Here is an 18,781-nt window from a genome sequence, read left to right on the forward strand (position 1 = left end):
CCCGATCCCGTTAGTCGCCTGTTACGACATAGACTGGAAATGGGCACCACACCGTGAAATAGTCCCTCTGTAAGTTGTCACTTCGCGTGTCTCGAAACAAAGATGTCACTTCGAGTGTCTCGAAACAAAGTTGTCACTTCGCGTGTCTCGAAACAAAGTTGTCACTTCGCGTGTCTCGAACCAAAGATGTCACTTCGCCTGTATCGAAACAAAGTTGTCACTTCGCGTGTATCGAAACAAAGTTGTCACTTCGCGTGTCTCGAAACAAAGTTGTCACTTCGCGTGTATCGAAACAAAGTTGTCACTTCGCGTGTCTCGAAACAAAGTTGTAACTTCGTATGTATCGAAACATACTTGTCACTTCGCGTGTCTTGAAACAAAGTTGTCACTTCGCGTGTCTCGAACCAAAGATGTCACTTCGCCTGTATCGAAACAAAGTTGTCACTTCGCGTGTATCGAAACAAAGTTGTCACTTCGCGTGTCTCGAAACAAAGTTGTCACTTCGCGAGTATCAAACCAAAGTTGTAATTTCGCGTGTCTCGAAACAAAGTTGTAACTTCGTATGTATCGAAACATACTTGTCACTTCGCGTGTATCGAAACAAAGTTGTCACTTCGCGTGTATCGAAACAAAGTTGTCACTTCGCGTGTATCGAAACAAAGTTGTCACTTCGCGTGTATCGAAACAAAGTTGTCACTTCGCGTGTCTCGAAACAAAGTTGTAATTTCGCGTGTCTCGAAACAAAGTTGTCACTTCGCGTGTATCGAAACAAAGTTGTCACTTCGCGTGTCTCGAAACAAAGTTGTAATTTCGCGTGTCTATAAACAAAGTTTAACTTGTTTCGAAATGACGGCGAGAACGGGTTTATCGACGCAGATGGGAACGTTTGGCTCCGGCGTGTATTCGAGAGGTCCATCCATTCGGCGGGGGAGGTGTCATGGTGTGGGGCGGTATTTGTGGAGATCAGAAGACTGATTTGGTGATTATACAGGGAAACCTGAACGCTGTGCAGTACAGAGACCAAGTGTTCGACCAGTTGTGCTTCCGTTCTTCCAAAACCAACAGCAGGGGACATTGTTTCATCACGACAATGCCAGGCCCCGTACTGACTCGGAACTTTCTAATCCAGCAGAACGTTGACGTTTTGCCCTGGCCTGCCCACTCACCCGATATGAATCCTATTGAACATCTGTGGGACCATCTTGGCAGACAGATTAGAGCACGCCATCAGTCTCCCGTCAACAGACAAGAATTGCAGTAGGCCCTGAGAGACGAGTCGCAACGGATTCCAGTCCACGTCATCAGAAGACTGACGTCATCGATGAGGCGGCGTATCACAGCATTCATTGAGGCAGCTGGAGGTCATACACGCTATTGAAGGCAATTGTGTCGACAATGACCTTGTAGTATGTCTGACAATTTTTTGGAGACATTTCAGACAACTTTTGAAAATGAAATTTCTTACCCCACCATTGTTTACCTTGAGCTTACATTACCTGTGATTACACAATTTCATTCAAACTGTGGTTGATCAATCATTTGTTACCCCTCCCTAGATTATATTATAATTCACAACAAAACCTCTTCTTGTTATTGTTTTATCGATCATGGAACTCGACCTACACTTTCTTTTGCCGCCCAGTTTAGATATGGGCATTGTACGGTTGACATACTGAGACCATCGCAACGTATATGTAAGCCTTTAATATCTTACATGGGCATGTGTGTATTTCAGTCGTATCCTTGTGGTGTTCCATGGCGTTATTGATGCGAACGATCCTCAATAAAACACGTTTATCCACGAAATATAACTGTCAATCAGAGTACAATACAGCTAAGTTAAGGCTTGTTACACGAAACCTGCAAGGTAATTAATAGAACACATCCTGGTGATTTTCATGATTAAATGTCCTTCGGTAAAAGTCTCCACTCATCGCTTTGATCTGTCATCCACACGCATTCAAAAGCAGATAAAAGTTGTCAATTTCACGGATGACAACACCCCGGAGGAAACAAGAATCACTGAAGCATATGTGCTGTTTAATGTTGTCACAACATCTGTGTTTATGCCACCCAGTAATGTAGATGCTTGTGACAATTTAACTACATTGACTCGTAATCTGTGATATATTTACCTTAACCAAACGATATCGGCGTGAGGTGAGGTGAGGTGAAATTGGGTTTAACGTCGCGTCCAAGATTATTGCACTTATATAGCGACGTGCATGCACGTGTATGTGTGTGTGTGGCTGCCGATTTATAGTGCTAGCTCACTGAGATACCATGCCGCAGTTTAACATGAATACCCCACTCAGACACAGTATACTGACTCCGAGCCGACCAGTCCTTGCTTTAGCCCCTTAATGCCGAGCGCCAGACAGGGTAACAACAAGTACCATCTTTTAACGTCTTTTTGTTATGACACGGCCCGGGATCGAACCCTGGACCTTCCGTTCTCCGGGCGGACGCTCTACCACAAGACCACGGAGGCGGTCGATATCGGCGTGACATTTGGGCAGAAGAAATAAGGCGTGACGAGAGTTCTGCCTCCTGTCATTCGCACGTGTTGATTAAATGAGCAAATGCAACCGTAAAAAGATTAAGAACTGGTAACGATTTTACATGGAATAAAAAGATTATTTTTTTCGGGACAAGATATTTGGTACTGAAATCAACCTAAGCATTGAATCCTGCTTCAACGGGTAAGTATACAAATTTGTGAGACATCGGGCGACAGTTTACTGTTTAACAAGTGGCGTCACACATGTACGAGATCTCCACACAGATTCTTCCCGTCCGACAAGACGTGGCCGTTTTGTCACGTGACTCCATAGTGTACATGATAAGTATAGGAGAAACCATTTTCCTCGGGATAATCCCGATGAGAAATGGTTTGTTCAACTTATAAACCGACTCATCGCATAGACAACGTTTTTAATTAAATAACTGTAATAAAAACTGTCAAATGTATAACCTGTATCGGAGATGAAATATCGCCTGCAGTCGTGAACTCGGTTCAATGAAACCGGTGACCTCAGCACGTGGGTTTCGCAACGGTGCGAAATCTGCACGTGCGTCTCGCAAAGGCACGAAATCGGCACGTGCGTTTCGTAGGCTGTTCGTAGTTTTTGTTCTATCAAGGGTTCACAATGATTGTAAGCCCTCCTACGAGGTGTTACCACAATTTCAAAAACTCCATATCGAGTTACACAAACAGCCAGTAGGTTTATAACATAGGTTCAACGACATCATCATTATTTTAGGAGCACGGACATAAACCTATTTTCGTTGGTTCAAATCCCAGATTCGCCATAATATTTCTGGGTTTGTCATCACTCTACCCCAGCTTTCCTCGGGCTTGCCTTCCACATCAAGCTGACACGCCGTGGTATAACTGAAATACCCCCACATCAAGCTGACACGCCGTGATATAACTGAAATACTCCCACATCAAGCTGACACGCCGTGGTATAACTGAAATACCCCCACATCAAGCTGACACGCCGTGGTATAACTGAAATACCCCCACATCAAGCCGACACACCGTTATATAACTGAAATACTCCCGCATCAAGCCGACACGCCGTGATATAACTGAAATACCCCCACATCAAACCGACACGCCGTGATATAACTGAAATACTCCCGCATCAAGCCGACACGCCGTGATATAACTGAAATACTCCCGCATCAAGCCGACACGCCGTGATATAACTGAAATACCCCCACATCAAACCTACACGCCGTGATATAACCGAAATACCCCCACATCAAACCGACACGCCGTGATATAACTGAAATACTTCCACATCAAGCCGACACGCCGTGATATAACCGAAATACCCCCACATCAAACCGACACGTCGTGATATAACTGAAATACCCCCACATCAAGCCGACACGCCGTGATATAACTGAAATACCCCAACATCAAACCGACACGCCGTGATATAACCGAAATACTTCCACATCAAGCCGACACGCCGTGATATAACTGAAATACTTCCACATCAAGCCGACACGCCGTGATATAACTGAAATACTTCCACATCAAGCCGACACGCCGTGATATAACTGAAAAAAACTCCACATCAAGCCGACACGCCGTGATATAACTGAAATACCCCCACATCAAGCCGACACGCCGTGATATAACTGAAATACTCCCACATCAAGCCGACACGCCGTGATATAACTGAAATACTCCCGCACCAAGCCGACACGCCGTTATGTAACTGAATTATGGTCAAAACGGCGTAAAACTAAATTCACTCACTGTGTACGTCATAGGTGTCGCCCTCAGCAGCAAAGAGCGCAGAAATGTGACAGATGACACAGATAAGGTGAGCGCGAGTTGATCACATCAGGCAGCACCTATATTATCATTTATCATTAACAGTAAATGGCTTGTCATAAATAGTATCACTATTCGCAAACAACTTTTTCAATAATTGAGTAAAGGCTTGAACCACTTTTCGCAAAATTTAGCAATATCACTGAAATATTACAGCAAGAAAGGGCTTCAACCATAATACCCACGAGGGGAATCGAACCCGGGTCCTCGGACGAGCGAACGCTTTAACCACTCGGCTACCTCCCCGTACATGGGCACCTGTTACTCAAAGTGACACTAGTTTATTCAAATCCTTCTTTTGGGGGCTTATTAGGGGCAATAGCATGGACTTATATGCCAATGAACTGTCCATATTTGGCATGTCGACTTTTATTTGTTGCAAACGAATGAGTGTGACCCTAAACTAGCAAATATAACCGCACTCGTTAAACCACTTAAAAAACAAATGAAGATACGCTACTCAAATACTTTCTCTTAAACACGGCATTTATGGCCCGTGATAACACAATCGTCTAGTCACCGCAGGCACAGAGAGCACACCTGTTACCTGAAGAATTGTAATTAGCTGTCAATCATTTCTAAATGTTTATTCCTTTGTATCTGCGTCTCTGTGAGATTGGCAACTTGCCAATACAGTTTGACGTCAAAGCTGCAAAACACGCGCCGGGCCGTCATGGCACGAGCGACAAGTCAAAACAGAGGTTAACAAGAACTAAGATTGTCCCTTGCTCACTGCGAATGTCCCTTCGTAGCAGTCTCACAGACGGTTAGGTTCAGAGATTAAATGGCAATACATGTGTCGTAATCTCATGCCGATGAGTAAAATCGGACCTCCCTTCACAATGAACATAAAAGAGTGATGTTTGTTCGATCTGGTCGGTGGCTGAATGGGCTGGATGTATTTATTATGCTGACAGCTACACGCTTTATCATGACATCAAACAGTTCAGTGAGAAGCGATCGCCAGGTGTGTCAATGATTACCCACTTTCCATGTGGATTTGTGCCGGTTCGTTTAACGACTATCCAACACCCTCAAATTGTGTAGGCTTCTTGATAACATCTGGGGTGAGGTGTGTGCTTGGGTGAGGTGTGTGCTTGGGTGAGGTGTGTGCTTGGGTGAGGTGTGTGCTGGGGTGAGGTGTATACTGTAGTGGGGTGTGTGCTAGGGTGAGGTGTGTGGGGTGTGTACTGGAGTGAGGTGTGTACTGGAGTGAGGTGTGTGCTAGGGTGAGGTGTGTGCTAGGGTGTGGGGTGTGTACTGGAGTGAGGTGTGTACTGGAGTGAGGTGTGTACTGGAGTGAGGTGTGTGCTAGGGTGTGGGGTGTGTACTGGAGTGAGGTGTGTACTGGAGTGAGGTGTGTACTGGGGTGAGGTGTGTACTGGAGTGAGGTGTGTGCTAGGGTGAGGTGTGTGGGGTGTGTACTGGAGTGAGGTGTGTACTGGAGTGAGGTGTGTACTGGGGTGGGGTGTGTGCTAGGGTGAGGTGTGTGGGGTGTGTACTGGAGTGAGGTGTGTACTGGAGTGAGGTGTGTGCTAGGGTGAGGTGTGTGGGGTGTGTACTGGAGTGAGGTGTGTACTGGAGTGAGGTGTGTGCTAGGGTGAGGTGTGTGGGGTGTGTACTGGAGTGAGGTGTGTACTGGAGTGAGGTGTGTACTGTAGTGGGGTGTGTGCTAGGGTGAGGTGTGTGAGGTGTGTACTGGAGTGAGGTGTGTGCTAGGGTGAGGTGTGTGCTAGGGTGTGGGGTGTGTACTGGAGTGAGGTGTGTACTGGAGTGAGGTGTGTGCTAGGGTGTGGGGTGTGTACTGGAGTGAGGTGTGTACTGGAGTGAGGTGTGTACTGGGGTGAGGTGTGTGCTAGGGTGAGGTGTGTGCTAGGGTGTGGGGTGTGTACTGGAGTGAGGTGTGTACTGGAGTGAGGTGTGTACTGGGGTGAGGTGTGTGGGGTGTGTACTGGAGTGAGGTGTGTGCTAGGGTGTGGGGTGTGTACTGGAGTGAGGTGTGTGCTAGGGTGAGGTGTGTGCTAGGGTGTGGGGTGTGTACTGGAGTGAGGTGTGTACAGGAGTGAGGTGTGTACTGGGGTGGGGTGTGTGCTAGGGTGAGGTGTGTGGGGTGTGTACTGGAGTGAGGTGTGTACTGGAGTGAGGTGTGTACTGTAGTGGGGTGTGTGCTAGGGTGAGGTGTGTGAGGTGTGTACTGGAGTGAGGTGTGTACTGGAGTGAGGTGTGTGCTAGGGTGAGGTGTGTGGGGTGTGTACTGGAGTGAGGTGTGTACTGGGGTGGGGTGTGTGCTAGGGTGAGGTGTGTGGGGTGTGTACTGGAGTGAGGTGTGTACTGTAGTGGGGTGTGTGCTAGGGTGAGGTGTGTGGGGTGTGTACTGGAGTGAGGTGTGTACTGGAGTGAGGTGTGTGCTAGGGTGAGGTGTGTGGGGTGTGTACTGGAGTGAGGTGTGTACTGGAGTGAGGTGTGTACTGTAGTGGGGTGTGTGCTAGGGTGAGGTGTGTGAGGTGTGTACTGGAGTGAGGTGTGTGCTAGGGTGAGGTGTGTTGGGTGTTTACTCCTGTGAGGTGTGTGCTATGGTGAGGTGTGTGAGGTGTGTACTGAGGTGAGGTGTGTACTGTAGTGGGGTGTGTGCTAGGGTGAGGTGTGTGAAGGGTGTACTGGGTTGAGGTGTGTACTGGAGTGAGGTGTGTGGGGCGTGTACTGGGGTAAAGTGTGTGCTGGGATGAGGTGTCTACTTGGGTGAGGTGTGTGCTGGGTCTACTGGGGTAAGGTGTGTACTGGGGTGAGGTGTGTGCTGGGGTGAGGTGTGTGATGGGGTGAGGTGTGTACTGGGTGTACTGGGGTAAGGTGTGTAACGGGGTGAGGTGTGTACTGGGGTGAGGTGTGTGATGGGTGTACTGGGGTAAGGTGTGTACCGGGGTAAGGTGTGTGATGGGGTGAGGTGTGTACTGGTTGTACTGGGGTAAGGTGTTTGTTGGGGTGAGGTGTGTACTGGGGTGAGGTGTGTGATGGGTGTACTGGGGTAAGATGTGTACCGGGGTGAGGTGTGTGATGGGGTGAGGTGTGTACTGGGTGTACTGGGGTAAGGTGTGTAACGGGGTGAGGTGTGTACTGGGGTGAGGTGTGTACTGGGGTGAGGTGTGTACTTGGTGTACTGGGGTAAGGTGTGTACTGGGGTGAGGTGTGTACCGGGATAAGGTGTTTGTTAGGGTGAGGTGTGTGATGGGTGTCCTGGGGTGAGGTGTGTACCGGGATGAGGTGTGTACTGGGGTGAGGTGTGTGATGGGTGTACTGGGGTAAGGTGTGTACCGGGGTGAGGTGTGTACTGGGGTGAGGTGTGTGATGGGTGTACTGGGGTAAGGTGTGTACCGGGGTAAGGTATGTACTGGAGTGAGGTGTGTACCGGGGTAAGGTGTGTACTGGAGTGAGGTGTGTACTGGGGTGAGGTGTGTACTGGGGTGAGGTGTGTACTGGGTGTACTGGGGTAAGGTGTGTACCGGGGTGAGGTGTGTACTGGGGTGAGGTGTGTACTGGGTGTACTGGGGTAAGGTGTGTACCGGGGTGAGGTGTGTACTGGGGTGAGGTGTGTGCTGGGGTGTGGTGTGTGATGGGGTGAGGTGTGTACTGGGTGTACTGGGGTAAGGTGTGTACCGGGGTGAGGTGTGTACTGGGGTGAGGTGTGTGATGGGTGTACCGGGGTAAGGTGTGTACTGGGGTAAGGTATGTACTGGAGTGAGGTGTGTACTGGGGTGAGGTGTGTACTGGGGTGAGGTGTGTACTGGGGTGAGGTGTGTACTGGGTGTACTGGGGTAAGGTGTGTACCGGGATAAGGTGTGTGATGGGTGTACTGGGGTAAGGTGAGTACTGGGGTGAGGTGTGTAATGGGTGTACCGGGGTGAGGTGTGTACTGGGGTGAGGTGTGTGATGGATGTACTGGGGTAAGGTGTGTACTGCGTGTACCGGGGTAAGGTATGTACTGGAGTGAGGTGTGTACTGGGATGAGGTGTGTACCGGGGTGAGGTGTGTACTGGAGTGAGGTGTGTGATGGGTGTACTGGGGTAAGGTGTGTACCGGGGTAAGGTGTGTACTGGGGTGTGGTGTGTACTGGGGTGAGGTGTGTGATGGGTGTACTGGGGTAAGGTGAGATCTGGGATGAGGTGTGTACTGGGGTGAGGTGTGTGATGGGTGTACTGGGGTAAGGTGTGTGCTGAGATGAGGTTTGTGAAGGGTGCACTGGGGTGAGATGTGTGAAGTGTGGACTGTTATGAGATGTGAACTGGGGTGAGGTGTGTGCTCGGGTGAGGTGTGTACTGGGGTGAGGTGTATGAAAGGTGTACTGGGGTGAGGTGTGTACTTGGGTGAGGTGTATGAAAGGTGTACTGGGGTGAGGTGTGTACTGGGATGAGGTGTGTACTGGGGTGTGGTGTGTACTGGGGTGAGGTGTGTGAAGGGTGTACTGGGGTAAGGTGAGATCTGGGATGAGGTGTGTACTGGGGTGAGGTGTGTGATGGGTGTACTGGGGTAAGGTGTGTGCTGAGATGAGGTTTGTGAAGGGTGCACTGGGGTGAGATGTGTGAAGGGTTTACTGGGGTGAGATGTGTGAAGTGTGTACTGTTATGAGATGTGAACTGGGGTTAGGTGTGTGAAGGGTGTACCGGAGTGAGGTGTGTGAAGGGTGCACTGGGGTGAGGTGTGTGAAGGGTGCACTGGGGTGAGATGTGTGAAGTGTGGACTGTTATGAGATGTGAACTGGGGTGAGGTGTGTGCTCGGGTGAGGTGTGTACTGGGGTGAGGTGTATGAAAGGTGTACTGGGGTGAGGTGTGTACTTGGGTGAGGTGTATGAAAGGTGTACTGGGGTGAGGTGTGTACTGGGATGAGGTGTGTACTGGGATGATGTGTGTACTGGGGTGAGGTGTGTTCTGGGGTGAGGTGTGTGAGGTGTGTAGTGGGGTGAGGTATGTGCTGGGGTGAGGTGTGTACTGGAGTGAGGTGTTTGAAGGGTGTACTGGGATGAGGTGTGTGATGTGTGTGCCTGGGTCTGGTTTGTGAGTTGTGTACCGGGGTGAGGTGTGTGCTCTGCTGTTGTGTGTACCGGAGTGAGGTGTTTACCCGGGTGAGGTTTGTGATGGGGCGTGGTGTGTACTGGGGTGAGGTGTTTGAAGGGTGTATTGGGGTGAGGTGTGTGATGTGTGTACTGGGGTGAAGTGTGTGGGGTGTGTGCTGGGGTGAGGTGTGTGGGGTGTGTACTGGGGTGAGGTGTGTGAGGTGTGTGCTGGGTTGAGTTGTATTCTGGGGTGAGGTGTGTTCTGGGGTGATGTGTCATTGGGTGATGTGTGTACCGGGCTGAGGTGTCTGCTCGGGTATTGTGTGTACCGGGGTGAGGTATGTGCTGGGGTGAGATGTTTACTGGTGTGAAATGTATGATGTGTGTGCTGGGGTGTGGTTTGTGAGGTGTGTACTGGGGTGATGTGTGTGGGGTGTGCACTGGGTGTGCTGTTTGAGGTGTGTACTTGGGCGAGGTATGTAGGGGGTGTAATGGGGTGAGGTGTGTGAGGTGTGTACTGGGGTGAGGTGTGTGATTGGTGCACTGGGGTGAGGTGTGTGGGGTGAGGTGTGTGAAGGGTTTACTGGGGTGAAGTGTGTGAGGTGTGTACTGGGGTGAGGTGTGTTCTGGGGTGAGGTGTGTACTGGGGTGAGGTGTGTGAAGGGTGTACTGGGATGAGGTGTGCACCATACCCGTGCTCGTGGGTTTCACCGAAGTGGTAAACGTCTGAAGCTTGCATCACTTCGGACTTTCCTCCCACATTAAGCTGACACGCCGTGATATAACTGGAATACTGTGAAAAGCGGCGTTAAACCCAACTCACTCACTCACTGATTACTGCCGCTGAAAACGCACTACTTCTCCGTCAGTTCCCAACGCGACAATTTTAAGAAAACATACACCTCATTCAGCAAAGTTTCTTAGACCGTTATCAAGTTGAAATGATAACGGTGTAAAAATCTCCATCGAACGTCACTAAATGCAATAAAAGAGAAGTTGTTATTTATAAAGTTATAGGTCTTCTTATTCACTCAACAACTTCTAGACTGCCAAACAAACAGCGATATTTTTTGTACCATGCTGGACCTCTTTCCGAGTTGAGTGTCTGACACCAGGTGTCAATATAGGTATTGCATACATCACGCGTAAGATGTCTGTCAATATTGACATGAAAAGTGCACGGGAAACCTGCTTGAAATGATGCGTGACGATATGAAAGATTAAACGTCACATGTGGGGTTTTGATGTGACGCCGGGAAGCTCCGAGCTATCAACTAATTAAGTCTGGCAGATTTCATGGCAACATTTCCGAATTGTGGCTGCTCTAGCTCGTGTTTACAACAAGTGGCTAATAACGCAATGCTGGAACATTTTTTAAAGGTTTTATTATACGGCAATAACTGGCGGCTGCTGCATTCGTGTTGAACGGCGGCGCCTGAGCAACCTGCTACGTAGTGGACACAGACTGATGGAGCTGCCGTGAGACACTTCGGTGAACACATTGCGTCATAAGAGGAACAGTCGAGCTGATGATCGGGGCTGGGGGTGGTGGTGGTGGGTGGTGGTGGGTTGTGGTGGTAGGTTAGTTGGTGGGGTTGGGGTGATATGGGACGTTGTATGTTATCATACCATCCGCACTCATGCTCTAATACTATCCGTACTAATGTTCACGTACTACCCATACTCATGCTCTCATACTATCCGTACTTATGTTCTCATACTACCCGTACTAATGTTCACGTACTATCCGTACTAATGTTCACGTACTACCCGTACTAATATTCACGTACTACCCGTACTCATGCTCTCATACTATCCGTACTAATGTTCACGTACTATCCGTACTAATGTTCACGTACAATCCGTACTAATGTTCACGTACTACCAGTACTTATATTCTCATACTACCCGTACTAAAGTTCACGTACTACCCGTACTAATGTTCACGTACTATCCGTACTAATGTTCACGTTCAATCCGTACTAATGTTCACGTACTACCCGTACTAATGTTCACGTACAACCCATACTAATGTTCACGTACTATCCGTACTAATGTTCACGTACTACCCGTACTTATGTTCACGTACTACCCGTACTAATGTTCACGTACTATCCGTACTAATGTTCACGTACTACCCGTACTAATGTTCACGTATTATCCGTACTAATGTTCTCATATTATCTGTACTAATGTTCACGTACTATCCGTACTAATGTTCACGTACAATCCGTACTAATGTTCACGTACTACCCGTACTAATGTTCACTTACTATCCGTACTAATGTTCTCATACTATCCGTACTAATGTTCACGTACTATCCGTACTAATGATCACGTACAATCCTTACTAATGTTCACGTACTATCCGTACTAATGTTCACGTACAATCCGTACCAATGTTACGTATTACCAGTACTTATATTCTCATACTACCCGTACTAATGTTCACGTACTATCCGTACTAAAGTTCTCATACTATTCGTACTAATGTTCACGTACTATCCGTACTAATGTTCTCATACTATTCGTACTAATGTTCACGTACTATCCGTACTAATGTTCACGTTCAATCCGTACTAATGTTCACGTACTACCCGTACTAATGTTCACGTACTATCCGTACTAATGTTCTCATACTATTCGTACTAATGTTCACGTACTATCCGTACTAATGTTCTCATACTATTCGTACTAATGTTCACGTACTACCCGTACTAATGTTCACGTTCAATCCGTACTAATGTTCACGTACTACCCGTACTAATGTTCACGTACTATCCGTACTAATGTTCTCATACTATTCGTACTAATGTTCACGTACTACCCGTACTAATGTTCACGTTCAATCCGTACTAATGTTCACGTACAACCCGTACTAATGTTCACGTACTATCCGTACTTATGTTATCATACTATCCGTACTAATGTTCACGTACTATCCGTACTCATGTTCACGTACTATCCGTACTTATGTTATCATACTATCCGAACTAATGTTCACGTACTACCCGTACTAATGTTCACGTACTATCCGTTCTAATGCTCTCATACCATCCCTACTAATGTCCCAATACCATCCGTACTAATGTTCGCGTACTATCCGTACTAATGTTCACATACTCTCCGTACTGTTCACATTCAATCCGTACTGATGTTCACGTACTTTCCGTACTTATGTCCTCATACTATCCCTACTAATGTCCCAATACCATCCGTACTAATGCTCTCATACTATCCGTACTAATGTTCACATACCATCCGTACTAATGTTCACATACCATCCGTACTAATGTTCACATACTATCCGTACTAATGTTCACGTACAATCCGTACTAATGTTCACGTACTACCAGTACTTATATTCACATACTACCCGTACTTATGTTCACGTACTATCCGTACTAATGTTCACGTACTACCCGTACTAATGTTCACGTACTATCCGTTATAATGTTCTCATACTATCCGTACTAATGTTCACGTATCATCCGTACTAATGTTCACGTTCAATCCGTAACAATGTTCACGTACTACCCGTACTAATGTTCACGTACTACCCGTACTAATGATCACGTACTATCCGTACTAATGTTCACGTACTACCCGTACTTATGTTCTCATACTACCCGTACTAAAGTTCACGTACTATCCGTACTAATGTTCACGTACTACCCGTACTAATGTTCACGTACTATCCGTACTAATGTTCTCATACTATCCGTACTAATGTTCACGTACTATCCGTACTAATGTTCACGTTCAATCCGTACTAATGTTCACGTACTACCCGTACTAATGTTCACGTACAACCCATACTAATGTTCACGTACTATCCGTACTAATGTTCACGTACTACCCGTACTTATGTTCACGTACTACCCGTACTAATGTTCACGTACTACCCGTACTAATGTTCACGTATTATCCGTACTAATGTTCTGATATTATCTGTACTAATGTTCACGTACTATCCGTACTCATGTTCACGTACAATCCGTACTAATGTTCACGTACTTCCCGTACTAATGTTCACGTACTATCCGTACTAATGTTCTCATACTATCCGTACTAATGTTCACGTACTATCCGTACTAATGTTCACGTACTATCCGTACTAATGTTCACGTACTATCCGTACTAATGTTCACGTACTACCCGTACTAATGTTCACGTATTATCCGTACTAATGTTCTGATATTATCTGTACTAATGTTCACGTACTATCCGTACTCATGTTCACGTACAATCCGTACTAATGTTCACGTACTTCCCGTACTAATGTTCACGTACTATCCGTACTAATGTTCTCATACTATCCGTACTAATGTTCACGTACTATCCGTACTAATGATCACGTACAATCCTTATTAATGTTCACGTACTATCCGTACTAATGTTCACGTACAATCCGTACCAATGTTACGTATTACCAGTACTTATATTCTCATACTACCCGTACTAATGTTCACGTACTATCCGTACTAATGTTCTCATACTATTCGTACTAATGTTCACGTACTACCCGTACTAATGTTCACGTACAACCCGTACTAATGTTCACGTACTATCCGTACTAATGTTATCATACTATCCGTACTAATGTTCACGTACTATCCGTACTCATGTTCACGTACTATCCGTACTAATGTTCACGTACTACCCGTACTAATGTTCACGTACTATCCGTTCTAATGCTCTCATACCATCCCTACTAATGTCCCAATACCATCCGTACTAATGTTCGCGTACTATCCGTACTAATGTTCACATACTCTCCGTACTGTTCACATTCAATCCGTACTGATGTTCACGTACTTTCCGTACTTATGTCCTCATACTATCCCTACTAATGTCCCAATACCATCCGTACTAATGCTCACATACTATCCGTACTAATGTTCACATACCATCCGTACTAATGTTCACATACCATCCGTACTAATGTTCACATACCATCCGTACTAATGTTCTCATACTATCCGTACTAATGTTCACATACCATCCGTACTAATGTTCTCATACCATCCGTACTAATGTTCTCATACTATCCTTACTAATGTCCACCTATCCATTAGACCCTCAGCTGACACCAATGCCAAATTATTTGTTTGGGTTTAATTAATCAGTTATAGATGTCAGTGTAAATTGAGTTTTTGATCCTTTTTAATTGTCATTTATACTTACAACTAGCTGATAATATACCTGTGAACCTAGTGCCACGTATTTCATTTTTACTTTTTTCTTGTTTAATGACATCCCGGACTCGGGAGCACCGCTCAGATGATGACAGACAGATTAGAGACAGACATTTTATTTTCGCCCACCGCTGTACATAAAAAACATATATGTTTATACATAAAACTAATAATACAGCGCCACTCATATAAAGTTATGAGAGACAATATAAAACTAAATGAATTCAACAGATAAAAAAGTTTTACCCACATAACAATAGCTTACTGCGTTGTAGTATCAAAAAACGGGTTTTGGCAGTGAAATATACCTCATGTTTAAAAAGGACACCCAATTTCTCAATGTTTGACAGGTTTAAAGAGTTGTACATTTTAGCCGTTATACTCGTAAATAATGTAGATGTTAGATCGCCGTATGGTGGACGTTGCAATAAAATATGTTTTTCATCTTCAATATGATCATTACAGTTAAAACACACTCTGTCTTCAACCTTCAAATTAATATATATAATATTAATATATATTCTTAAATGTGCAATACCACATCTAAATTTTGCAAAGGCAGAACGGTCACTCCGGGGCATTCAGCTCTTGACATATTTTTGAAAGCAAAACAGTCTTTAAAAATCCTAAACGTACGGAGTTTGCTTGTACCAGTATGAACATAAAAGTTCATGTCAGCTGATCAGATATTGTTTTCCATTTGGACCATTGGACCATTTGTATTTTGCTGTGATAACTTTCGTATTTAAACCAGCGGTGATGTTAAATACATGTTGTTTGTTTAGGCCGGCCAACTTTGCCGAAAAACGTGAGTTTCAATTCTAGTGATTAGCTGTAAGCCTTTCCGCCCATAAAAAGACATGTTTATTTAATCGATCAGGCATGTTTCTAAAACGACTCCACTGTCTAGCTATACATATCCACTGTCTGACAGCCAGCATCACCCACTGGACCAGCGCCACCTGGGATGCTGAGACACGAGATCACATCATCATCACGAAGGTACAATTAGGTATCTAACTTTGACATGGGTAGATCCACGAACCAGTATTACAAACGTACCACCGGGTATCCACGGGCTATCCACAGGCTATCCACGGGGTATCCGCGTTCACACAGTGGGTGAGACATACTATTTTGTCTGTGCAACAAAACATCTCATTTCCCGCATGGCAATGGAGAACATGTTTTGAAGCATTACGTGAACATATTACTCAGTAAATACGCGGTGCATTTCGTCCTCTTTAACTCACTCACGCACTTGCCCAAAGACTGCACCACCACAAACAACTCACTCACACACCAACAACTCACTCAAACATCTACCAACAAATTACTCACGAATCACCCACCAACAACACACTCACACACCAACAACTCACTCACACATCTACCAACAAATTACTCACGAATCACCCACCAACAACTCACTCACACACCAACAACTCACTCACACACCAACAACTCACACACACACCAACAACTCACTCACAAACCACACACCAACAACACACTCACACACCAACAACTCACTCACGCACCAACAACCCACTCGCACACCGTAACCTCACTCACACACCAACAACTCACTCACACACCAACAACTCACTCACACACCAACAACTCACACACACACCAACAACTCACTCACAAACCACACACCAACAACCCAGTCACACACCAACAACTCACTCACGCACCAACAACCCACTCGCACACCGTAACCTCACTCACACACCAACAACCAACTGACACACCAACAACCCACTCGCACACCAACAACCCACTCGCACACCGTAACCTCACTCACACACCAACAACCAACTAACACACCAACAACCCACTCACACACCAACAACCAACTAACACACCAACAACCCATTCGCACACCAACAACCCACTCGCACACCGTAACCTCACTCACACACCAACAACCAACTAACACACCAACAACCCACTCGCACACCAACAACCCACTCGCACACCAACAACCCACTCGCACACCAACAACCAACTAACACACCGTAACCTCACTCACACACCAACAACCAACTAACACACCAACAACCCACTCGCACACCAACAACCCACTCGCACAACGTAACCTCACTCACACACCAACAACCAGCTAACACACCAACAACTCACTCACGCACCAACAACCCACTCGCACACCGAAACCTCACTCACACACCAACAACCAACTACAACACCAACAACTCACTCACACAACAACAACCAACTAACACACCAACAACCCACTCGCACACCACACACCAACAACCCATTCACACACCAACAACCAACTAACACACCAACAACCAACTAACACACCAACAACTCACTCACACACCAACAACTCACTCACGCACCAACAACTCACTCACACACCAACAACCAACTAACACACCAACAACCCACTCACACACCAACAACCCACTCACGCACCAACAACACACTCACACACCAACAACTAACTCACACACCAACAACTCACTCACACACCAACAACTCATTCACACACCAACAACCCACTCGCACACCGTCCCCTCACTCACACACCAACAACCAACTAACACACCAACAACTCACTCGCACACCACACACCAACAACCCATTCACACACAAACAACTCACTCGCACATCACGCACCAACAACCCACTTACACACCGACAACTCACTCACGCACCAACAACCCACTCACACGCCAACAACCCACTCACACACCAACAACTCACTCACACACCAACAACCAACTCACACACCAACAACCCACTCTCACACCAACAACTCACTCGCACACCGTAACCACACTCACACACCAATAACCAATTAACACACCAACACCTCACTCGCACACCACGCACCAACAACCCACTCACACACGAACAACTCACTCACGCACAAACAACCCACTCACACACATACAAACCACTCACACACCAACAATTCACTCACACGATAACAACTCACTCACACATCAACAACTCACTCACACACCAACAACTCACTCACACACCACACACCAACAACCCACTCACACACCAACAACTCACTCACGCACAAGCAACCCACTCACACACATACAAACCACTCACACATCAACAACTCACTAACACGACAACAACTCACTCACACATCAACAACTCACTCACGCACCAACAACTCACTCACACACCAACAACTCACTCACACACCAACAACCCACTCTCACACCAACAACTCACTCACGCACCAACAACTCACTCACACACCAACAACTCACTCACACACCAACAACCCACTCTCACACCAACAACTCAATCATACACCACACACCAACAACCCACTGACACACCAACAACTCACTCACACACCAACAACTCACTCACACACCAACAACCCACTCTCACACCAAAAACTCAATCATACACCACACACCAACAACCCACTCACACACCAACAACTCACTCACGCACAAACAACCAACTCACACACCAACAACCCACTCTCACACCAACAACTCACTCGCACACCGTAACCTCACTCACACACCAACAACCAACTAACACACTAACAACTCACTCGCACACCACACACCAACAACCCATTCACACACAAATAACTCACTCGCACACCACGCACCAACAACCCACTTATACACCAACAACTCACTCACGCACCAACAACCCACTCACACGCCAACAACCCACTCACACACCAACAACTCACTCGCACACCAACAACTCACTCACGCACAAACAACCCACTCACGCACCAACAACTCACTCACACACCACGCACCAATAACCCACTCACACACGAACAACTCACTCACGCACAAACAACCCACTCACACACATACAAACCACTCACACACCAACAACTCACTCACACGACAACAACTCACTCACACATCAACAACTCACTCACGCACCAACAACTCACTCACACACCAACAAACCACTCACACACCAACAACTCACACACATTAACAACTCACTCACACACCAACACCTAACTCACACACCACACACCAACACCTCACTCACACACCACACACTAACAACTCATTCACACACCACACACCAACAACTTACTCACACACCACACATCAACACCTCACTCACACACCACACACCAACACCTCACTCGCACACCAACAACTCACTCACACACCAACACACCAACACCTCACTCACAC

At 46.5% G+C, this 18,781-nt stretch overlaps 1 protein-coding gene across 1 annotated transcript in view; it reads right to left on the reverse strand.

Moving 5' to 3' along the window:
• The window catches only part of LOC124121577, a 207,548-nt gene that overhangs the window by 124,198 nt on the left and 64,569 nt on the right, over positions 1-18,781 (reverse strand). The window lies entirely within an intron of this gene.

This window comes from Haliotis rufescens, unplaced genomic scaffold, assembly GCF_023055435.1.
Source record: "Haliotis rufescens isolate VD_foot unplaced genomic scaffold, xgHalRufe1.0.p SCAF_116, whole genome shotgun sequence".
NCBI classification, from domain to species: Eukaryota; Metazoa; Mollusca; class Gastropoda; order Lepetellida; family Haliotidae; genus Haliotis; species Haliotis rufescens.